This window comes from Suncus etruscus, chromosome 11, assembly GCF_024139225.1.
Source record: "Suncus etruscus isolate mSunEtr1 chromosome 11, mSunEtr1.pri.cur, whole genome shotgun sequence".
Lineage (NCBI taxonomy): Eukaryota > Metazoa > Chordata > Mammalia > Eulipotyphla > Soricidae > Suncus > Suncus etruscus.
In genome coordinates this window covers 62,732,250-62,741,961 of record NC_064858.1, presented here as the reverse complement: position 1 = coordinate 62,741,961, position 9,712 = coordinate 62,732,250, and the positions used below count along the sequence as shown (strand labels likewise).

The 9,712-nt window shown below is 35.9% G+C and overlaps 1 pseudogene; it reads left to right on the top strand.

Annotated features, from left to right (window-relative positions):
• Positions 1-6,409: 6,409 nt before the first annotated feature.
• LOC126023382 (uncharacterized) lies at positions 6,410-6,538 on the top strand (annotated as a pseudogene).
• Positions 6,539-9,712: the final 3,174 nt, after the last annotated feature.

Here is a 9,712-nt window from a genome sequence, read left to right as displayed (position 1 = left end):
AAGAGAAAAGAAATTTGCAGACTACCTTCACTGACCACAAAGCTCTGAAATTACTTGTGAATTCCAAAGAGACTCAGAAGAAAAACTTTAACACCTGGAAGTTATACAGCCATATACTCAATAACCAGTGGGTCCGAGAAAAAATCAAGGAGGAAATCAAAAGGTTCCTGGAAATAAATGACAATAAAGACACAAACTATCAGAACTTATGGGACACAGCAAAAGCAGTACTGAGAGGAAAATTTATAGCTTTGCAAGCACACCTCAGGAAGAAGGAGCTTACCTGAGTAGCTTAATGACACAGCTAATAGAACTAGAAAGTGCTCAACAAAAGGACCGAAAAATAGGAAGACAGAAGGAAATAACAAAGCTGAAAGCAGAAATCAATGAAGTGGAAACCCAAAAAGCAATCTGAAAGATCAACGAAAGCAGAAGTTGGTTCTTTGAAAAAATAAACAAGATTGATAGACCACTGGCAAACCTAACAAAGAGAGAGAGAAACTTGATAACTCGTATTAGGAATAAAAAAAGGAGAGATCACTACTGATACGACAGAGATTCAAAGGGTAATCAGAAACTACTTTGAAAAACTACTCCACTAAAAATGAGAACCTGGAAGAAATGGATAAATTATTGGACTCATAATCTTCCGGTGAAGGAAGAAGATGTAGCATATCTAAGCACCCCCTCACCATTTCTGAAATTAAAATGGTAATCAAATGTCTGCCCAAAAACAAAAGCCCAGGCCCAGATGGATTCACTAATGAATTCTTTCAAATTTTCCAACTACTACCAATCCTGGCAAGACTCTTTCATGAAATTAAACAAACGGAAACACTTTCAAATAGCTTTTATGAAGCCAATATCACCTTGATACCTAAACCAGACAGAGATGCTACCAAAAAAGAAAATTACAGAACAATATTGCTGATGAATGCAGATGCAAAGATCCTCAACAAAATCCTGGCAAATAGGATTCAATGCCTCATTAAGAAGATCATCCACTACGATCAAGTAGGTTTCATCTCAAGAATGCAAGGATGGTTTAACATCCGTAAATCTATCAACATAATACACAACATCAATAACAAGAAAAATAAAAACCACATGATCATACTAATAGATGCAGAGAAAGCATTTAATAAGGTCCAACACCCATTCTTCATCAAAACTCTCAGCAAGATCTGATTGGAAGAAACCTTTCTCAATATAGTTAAGGCCATCTACCACAAGCCAGGGGCAAATATTATCCTCAATGGAGAAAAACTAAAAGCCTTCCCTCTAAATTCTGGCACAAGACAAGGCTGTCCTCTCTCACCACTCCTATTCAACATAGCACTGGAAGTACTTGCTATAGCGATTAGGCAAGAAAAACATATCAAGGTAATCCAGATAGGAAAGGAAGAAGTCAAGCTCTCACTGTTTGCAGATTACATGACACTCTACATAAAAAACCCTAAAGGCTCTACCGAAAAGCTTCTAGAAACAATAGACTCATATAGCAAGGTGGCAGGCTACAAAATTAACACACAAAAATCAATGGCCTTTCTATACATCAATAGTAATACGGATAAAATGGACATTAAGAAAACAACCCCATTCACAACAGTGCCACACAAACTCAAATATCTTGAAATCAACTTGACTAAAAATGTGAAGGACCTATAAAAAGAAACTATAAAACTCTGCTCCAAGAAATAAGAGAGGACACGTGGAAATGGAAATGCATACCCTGCTCATGGATTGGCAGGATTAACATCATCAAAATGGCAATACTCCTCAAGGCATTATACAGATTTAATGCCATCCCTCTAAAGATACCCATGACATTCTTCAAAGAAGTGGATCAGGCACTTTTGAAATTCATTTGGAACAATAAACACCCTCAAATAGCTAAAGCAATCATTGGGAAAAAGAATATGGGAGGAATTACTTTCCCCAACTTTAAACTGTACTACAAAGCAATAGTTATCAAAACAGCATGGTATTGGAATAAGGACAGGCCCTCAGATCATTGGAATAGGCTTGAATACTCAGAAAATGTTCCCCAGACATACAATCACCTAATTTTTGATAAAGGAGCAGGAAATCCGAAATGGAGCAGAGAAAGCCTCTTCAACAAGTCGTGTTGGCACAATTGGATAGCCACTTGCAAAAAAATTGAACTTAGACCCCCAGCTAACATCTTGTACGATGGTAAAATCTAAATGGATTAAAGACCTCTATATCAGACCCAAAACCATAAGATATATAGAACAGCACATAGGCAAAACACTCCAGGACATTACAGGCATCTTCAAGGAGGAAACTGCACTCTCCAAGCAATTCAAAGCAGTGATTAACAGATGGGAATATATTAAACTGAGAAGCTTCTGCACCTCAAAAGAAATAGCACCCAGGATACAAGAGCCCCCCACTAAGTGGGAGAAATTATTCACCCAATACCCATCAGATAATGGGCTAATCTCCAGAATATACAAGGCACTGACAGAACTTTACAAGAAAAAAACACCTAATCCCATCAAAAAATGGGGAGAAAAAATGGGCAAACACTATGACAAAGAAGAAACTCAAATGGCCAAAAGACACATGAAAAAATGATCCACATCACTAATCATCAGGGAGTTGCAAATCAAAACAACTATGAGGTACCACCTCATACCCCAGAGATTGGCACACATCACAAAGAATGTGAACAAGTAGTTGGCGGGGACGTGGAGAGAAAGGAACTCTTATCCACTGCTGGTGGGAATGCCGTCTAGTTCAACCGTTATGGAAAGCAATATGGAGATTCCTTCAAAAACTGGGAATCGAGCGCCCATACAACCCATCTATACCACTCCTAGGAATATACCCTAGGAACACAAAAATACAATAGAAAAATCCCTTCCTTACACCTATATTTTTTGCAGCACTATCTACCATAGCAAGATTCTGGAAACAGCCAAGATACCCTTTAACAGATGAATGGCTAAAGAAAATGTGGTACATATACACAATGGAATATTATGCAGCTGTTAGGAGAGATGAAGTCATGAAATTTTCCTATACATAGATGTACACGGAATCTATTATGCTGAGTGAAATAAGTCAGAGAGAGAGAGAGAAAGACACAGAATGGTCTCACTCATCTATGAGTTTTAAGAAAAATGAAAGACATTCTTGCAATAATAACTTTCAGACACAAAAGAGAAAAGAGCTGGAAGTTACAGCTCACCTCATGAAGCTCACCATGAAGAGTGATGAGTTTAGTTAGAGAAAGAACTACGTTTTGAACTATCATAATTAATGAGAATGTAGGAGGAAAATAGAAAGCCTGTCTAGAGTACAGGCGGGGGTTGGGTGGGTAGGAGGGAGATTTGGGACATTGGTGATGGGAATGTTGCACTGGTGATGGGTGGTGTTCTTACATGACTGAAACCCAAACACAATCATGTGTGTAATAAAGTTGTTTAAATAAAAAAAAAGAGTATTCTTCAGTGTGTATATATATCAGAAGTTTTGTGGTCACTTCTCTGTGGTGGCATTTGGGTTTTTTCCAGATCTTGACAGTTGTAAATTGAGTGTTTTTGTATTCTTTTGACTGATACTTAAGAGTGCAATTGTCAAATTGTGTGGTTATTACAATTGTAATGTTTCTGAAGTCTCCACTCTGTTGTCTATCAAGGTGCAATCACTTTTTATCTCTGCCAAAGATAAAGAAAGGTACCTTCTTTCCCTGTTGGGTGTGACCCACCCCCTAAAAAAGAATGTGCATCGCATATTGAGTAATAAATAAGAGATAAATTAAAATATCTGTACTTCAAATGTCATGGCTTAAAATCATCATGTAGCTTTAGAAAAATTACTTTGTGCCTCACTTTTCAATGATAACAGAAAAAAAATCATATGTGAGATGTAATATATAATAAATTTGGATATAGAGCTTGCATATCATGAGTTCCCATAAAGTTTCTGTATTTAAGTATAATAGTTTTTATAATTATTTATTATTAGTAGCATATGTAGTAATTATATAAAATTAAGTATTGATGCATAAAGATATTGCTTTCTCCTAGGCATCTCATAATTTAATCATGTCTTTCATATATCTATCAACCTTGCAAAGACATTTTTTATAATGGGTTGTAGATATAGTCTGGCTTGTAAGGTACTTACTTTGCATGAGGCCTATTTGTGTTAATCTTTGGCACCCTATATGGTCCCTGATAAGAATACCTGAGTGTAAATTACCATCACAGTGCACCAAGGAACTATACAGAAATTAATTTAAACCGTGCTGATGTGTTTCACACATCACATATCATGTTTCACACGAAACAAACCTGGGGTCCTTTCCTTCTAGTGAAACTAGAGGAAGAGACTAGTTGAGACAGTATTTATTAGAAGATTATGAACATCCCCATAGGTAGGGGGAGAGAAGGTAAAAGACCTTTCTAGAAACTCTTTCCACCTAGTTGGAACTTTGATATGTAAAGAAGAAGCCATCTTTATTTAGGGTGAAGACTGGTTAACCAACAGCTCCCCTTTTCTATTTACAAAAATGAAGAAATATGAGACAAGCCAGAATAAATAAAGTTCTATTTTTTCCCACAAAATGCAGGAACCCCTAGATATAATTTAAAAGGTAACACCAGATGTTGGACTCCACATGCTGTAATCCAACCCTGGGAAAATGGGTTTGGAGGAGGGTAGCTATAAGAAATGAATCATCCAAGCCATGCATAAATGTGAAAAAAAAATGGGGCCAGTGAGGTGGCGCTAGATGTAAGGTGTCTGCATTGCAAGCATTAGCCAAGGAAGGACTGTGGTTCGATCCCCCGGCATCCCATATGGTCCCCCCCAAGCCAGGGGCAATTTCTGAGCAGGAGTAACCCCTGAGCATCAAACGGGTGTGCCCCCCCAAAAAAAAAACACAAAAAGAAAAAAGAAAAAAAAGGAGAATTGGAAGGCTTCAAACTCATTTGATCAGCCTTCTAAAACCAAGAACTTCTATTGCCATTTAATCTATCCCCAGGGTAGTGGAGGGTCTAGTAACATACAAAATAATTATATGAAGTTAGCGCAATATAGGTGCGTTTTTACATTTTGAAGCCTTTGGGTGAAGGGCAGAGAGAATGAGGGTGGAAGTCTTTTATTGGAATAAAATAAGGTGTGACCTAACAATATTTCTATTCTGTTTAATGAACACAAAAATATGAAATGGACCAAGTAAATCATGTTCTACTGTCCTCTGCAAGAGGCAGAAATTCCCAAATCAAAGCTTATAGTAAAGTGGTAAAAGTGGCTTTTATTTTTGAATAGACATAGTAAAAGCTAAGGAAAAGATTAAAAAAACATTTAACCTAGATAACAGATTTTTCAATGAAGCATTTGTCATACTTTTTAACTGTAGATTTTAGAGCAGTCTTTAATTTGATTAAGCACCCAGAGGGTTCTTCTTCTTCTAGGTCCAAGGAAAATTAAAAGACTCCCTTTACAGGACCGGTGCAATAGCACAGCAATAGGGTTTGCACACAGCCTATCCAGAATGGACGTGGTTCAATCCCATATGGTGCTCCTAGCCAGGAGCAATTTCTGAGCATAGAGCCAGAAATAAAACCTGAGACTCACTAGGTTTGGCCCCAAAACAAACAAACAAAAGACTTCATTTCCTTCATCTTCTTCTCATTAGTGTCTCTCATTGTTAGGCATCACAAAAGAGCTCTTGGGCTCTCTCAAGTCGTTTGTCATTGCCAGGGTGTCACAAAGCTAACCCCTGGTTGCAAGTCATTGCTAGGGGGGCATGAAGTCTGACCCTGGTTCCATCGATGGGACTCAAAACTTAGGTTGTATGGCCAATCTCAGAGTAGCTGACTTTTAAGTCAAGCCAATATGACAAATGTTCAGGGTTTTTTACTCACCTGCAACATTTAAAGTTTGGAGTTTCTATTTCTAATAAGTGTGAACTCCTTTCTTTCAATAAGATATCCCATTTTGCTGGATCTATGTTAAAAAGAATAAGGGATGTAGCCACAAAATACTATTAGTGGCAACAGGGGACTATGGCTAGTTTGTTGATGTCATACTCTATTATTCTGACATATGATATTATCCCTGATACAGAGGTATAATAACAGAAATACATATAAATAAATACATGTATCTTCTTAGTCTGCTGAATATATCCTAGGCAACAACAATGTACCCTCAGAAAATAATACATAGAAATACACATATCTTTCCCCTAATCTGTTGTGATCAAGTCCAAGGTATATAGAATCTGGATTACTGCTGCAGCTAACAAGGTGATCTGTCAGTTGATGATAGTCAGGGAGGCAATGGAAATGTCCTGACGCTGCAGGGTGGGAGTCACAGGCCAATAGCAGTCCTTGAGCCAGGGCTTACTCAAAAATCTGATTCTGGTCTCAGCTTTCTGCAGTGGCAGTATCATAGCCAATAAGGTTTATCCGAGGCACAATTAATGCTAATTGAAAACTTTTCCCAAAAATCTGATTGTGGTCGCAAGTGGCAATTCAAAGTGACGAGAGATTGAAAGGGTGTGGGGTGTAAGAGTGTGGGAGCAGATGGTGTTCCAGGGCACATGGGTTTGTTAAACTGAAGGGGTAAAGGAGTTTAATAGAAAAAGCACACATCTGGGATAAGTGAGCATAAGGAAACAATAGAAAAGGTTTTGCTGTATAGCAGTCAGTGAAAGGGGAAGGTAGAGGAGCTATGTACAACATAGATGAACATTATGTACCACACAGATAGACAATAGACTAACAAATGTTAGTCTACTACACATGCACACTTTCACAAACATACATAATTGATTTATCAATATATTACAGCTGTTAAACTGACCCATTTAGGGTGGTAAATGGGAATCGGTCAAAGCGCTTTATAAATATAAAGCTGTTTTTTGCAATGTTTGTGTACATTAAAAAATTACTAGAAAAGACAATATCAAAATAAATACATTATTCAAGTAAAAGGCAGCTACCTCCACAAGTAGAGGCTGTACTCTTATATTAAAATGTGTAATCCATTTTCTAAACCATTTAGTGAGAAAACCATCTTTTCCTAAGAGAGCTTATTCTAAATTGTCTTAAAATAAGTGGGTGTCCTTTCTAATTTAAAAACAGATAACTATATACATAAATTTACCATAAAACTTGATGGCTATAATACTTCTTAGTTTAATATTTTATATTATATATTGTTATATAATATTACATATACACATACATATATATATTACTCTACTAGTTACATTATGACTTTAAGAACAAACTGTATATATAATGATCTTAGAAGGATCAGTCAGTAACTTGACTAGAATACTTCATAAGGTTACACTCAATAAATGCTATATGAATTATCTCTTTGAAAGAAAAAAGTGGGGAAAGAAAACTGTTGAATTGAAGATTCATGAAAGTGCCACCAGCACATTTTTGATATATTATTTTATTTGTGAATCTAAATTTCTTGTTATTTTTTTCAAAATCTCTATTCACAGTATGTAGCTAGGTTGTCTTTCAATTCAGAAAATATATACTCCAAATAACATTGATTTTTTTTAATCCTCCCTAAATAATCCTTCAGGATAAAGCTTCCTTATTAGTTTCTTCACAGGGAGGACAAATGCCTCATGAAATTTAAACATTGATCTGAGAATGCTATACAAATCAAATAGAATAATAACTAACATAGTAAGAAGCACAATACATTGCATACTAAAATCAAATTGCCCATTATTCACTCAGAACAAATATACACATTTATTTTGTATATTGTAAGAGTCCTGGGGAGAAATTCAATTAGAAATTTAAAAAATAGTTGGGTGCTGGAGTATATTATGTTCTAGAGGACTATATCATTCAACACAATAATAAATTGAATAGTGCATTTCTATAGATCTTAATATAAAAGTGCAATGTTACATTTGAAATTATTTAACTAAAAAAAAGTATTTTATTCAGTTCCTAGCTTGACACTAAAGCATCAATTACAATAAAATTTGTTTTACTCCTATGTCATATGCTGCTTTTACCTAATCATTTTATAATACTCATTAATGTATTGAATCAATAAAATGAGTAATTTATTTGTTTACCAAGTAAATAAAAACCTTAATAACACCTTGTATACAGAGAGGTACCATAAAATTTTTCTAAAAGTTTGAACATTTTTTACTTGTTGTTCTGTGGTGACCAAAATAAACTTTTTCTTATAGTATATTTTCCACACCAAAAAATGAAGTCATCTTTGAGAAAGTTGGTTGTTTTCCTGAAAATACTTATAGGAATGCTGTTGCTCATTCACCATGAAATATAAAACTGTTTCTGTTATCTCTAAGGCCCACCAGAAGTGGTCTCTGCTTCCATCTTTTTTTATATTGTATTTTTTTTTACCAAAGTGGATTAAAAATCTTTCACAGTAATTTTTAGGTACATAGTGACATTGAATTAGGGGCATTCCCACTACCAATGTTGTCCTCCTGTTCCCCAGCATGCATCCCATATCCCCTCCTCAGCATCCGGGTTGCTAGTATAAGTGGTTCCCTTTGTGTCTACCATGTTGTAGATAGGGTGTTGATTCTGTTTGGATTTGGTGTTTAAGTCTGATCATTTATTTATTTCTACTTAATGTTCATATGACTGTCTGGTCTTGGTACCCTCCATCATTTCCCCCTCAATTTGTGAGGCAAAATAAAATGGTTCAAACTATGTGGTTCTGTTTGAAGAAAATAAAATAAAATGTAGCAAAAATCAAACAAGCAAAAAAGGGAAGAGTTCTTGCAGAGGCTATAAATATAAGTTTAAGAAAAGAAAGGGGGAAAAGGGAGAAACATAAAAATACTAAAAAATTTTTTTTTAAATATCAAATAAAACTTTGAAAAGCACTACAGCAATAAATACCACACAGTAACCAAGGTCCTGAAATAAAAGACAAAACTAAGCACACGCGCGCACACACACACACACACACACACACACACACACACACACACACACACACAGAAAACCCACGGAATAAAAAACCAAAGCAACAAACAACAACAATAGCAAAACCAAAAAAAAAGTTAATTTGTGTTTCTCTCTTTTTTTTTTTTTCTTTCATAGTCACAGTAATTATTGGGAAAATTAGAAAGGGAATTTTTGGCTAAGAGATACAGAGTTTCTCCGCCCTTTAAGTAGACTGTCAAGGGAATAACTACAGGCTCCATACATGTTCTTTTACTCTCCCATTGGTCCTTTGGTGGTGTCTGGGAACTTTCCACTTCATCCATGGATAAAATATTCTGCCTCTGTAGCTAGAGATCTTGGTATTTGCACAGGTCAAAGGATGGAATCTATGATGGAGTCTTTCTTTATGATTCTAGGAGTTCTATTCCATCATCATTGTTTTAATCAGTCTTCTGTAGTTCTGTAGTTATTTTGGTTTTTGCCCCAAGCCTAGGATGAAGCATGGGATAGAATCTTCCTTATGTTCCTAGAAGATCTGCTCGGTTGCAGTTGTCTCATTCAGACAATTGGAGTTGGAGATCTTGGTTGTTGTACAGATCATAGGCCAAGGCCTAGACTAGGGCCCTTTTTTTTTTTTTTTTTTTTTGGTCCCAGGCTAAGTTCTGCCTAGTCATGGTTATCACAGTCAGTCTTCTGTAGATTGAAGTTTGCTTTTGTACCAATCAAACAATGACATGTTTTCTGAATTCATCTTATTGTTA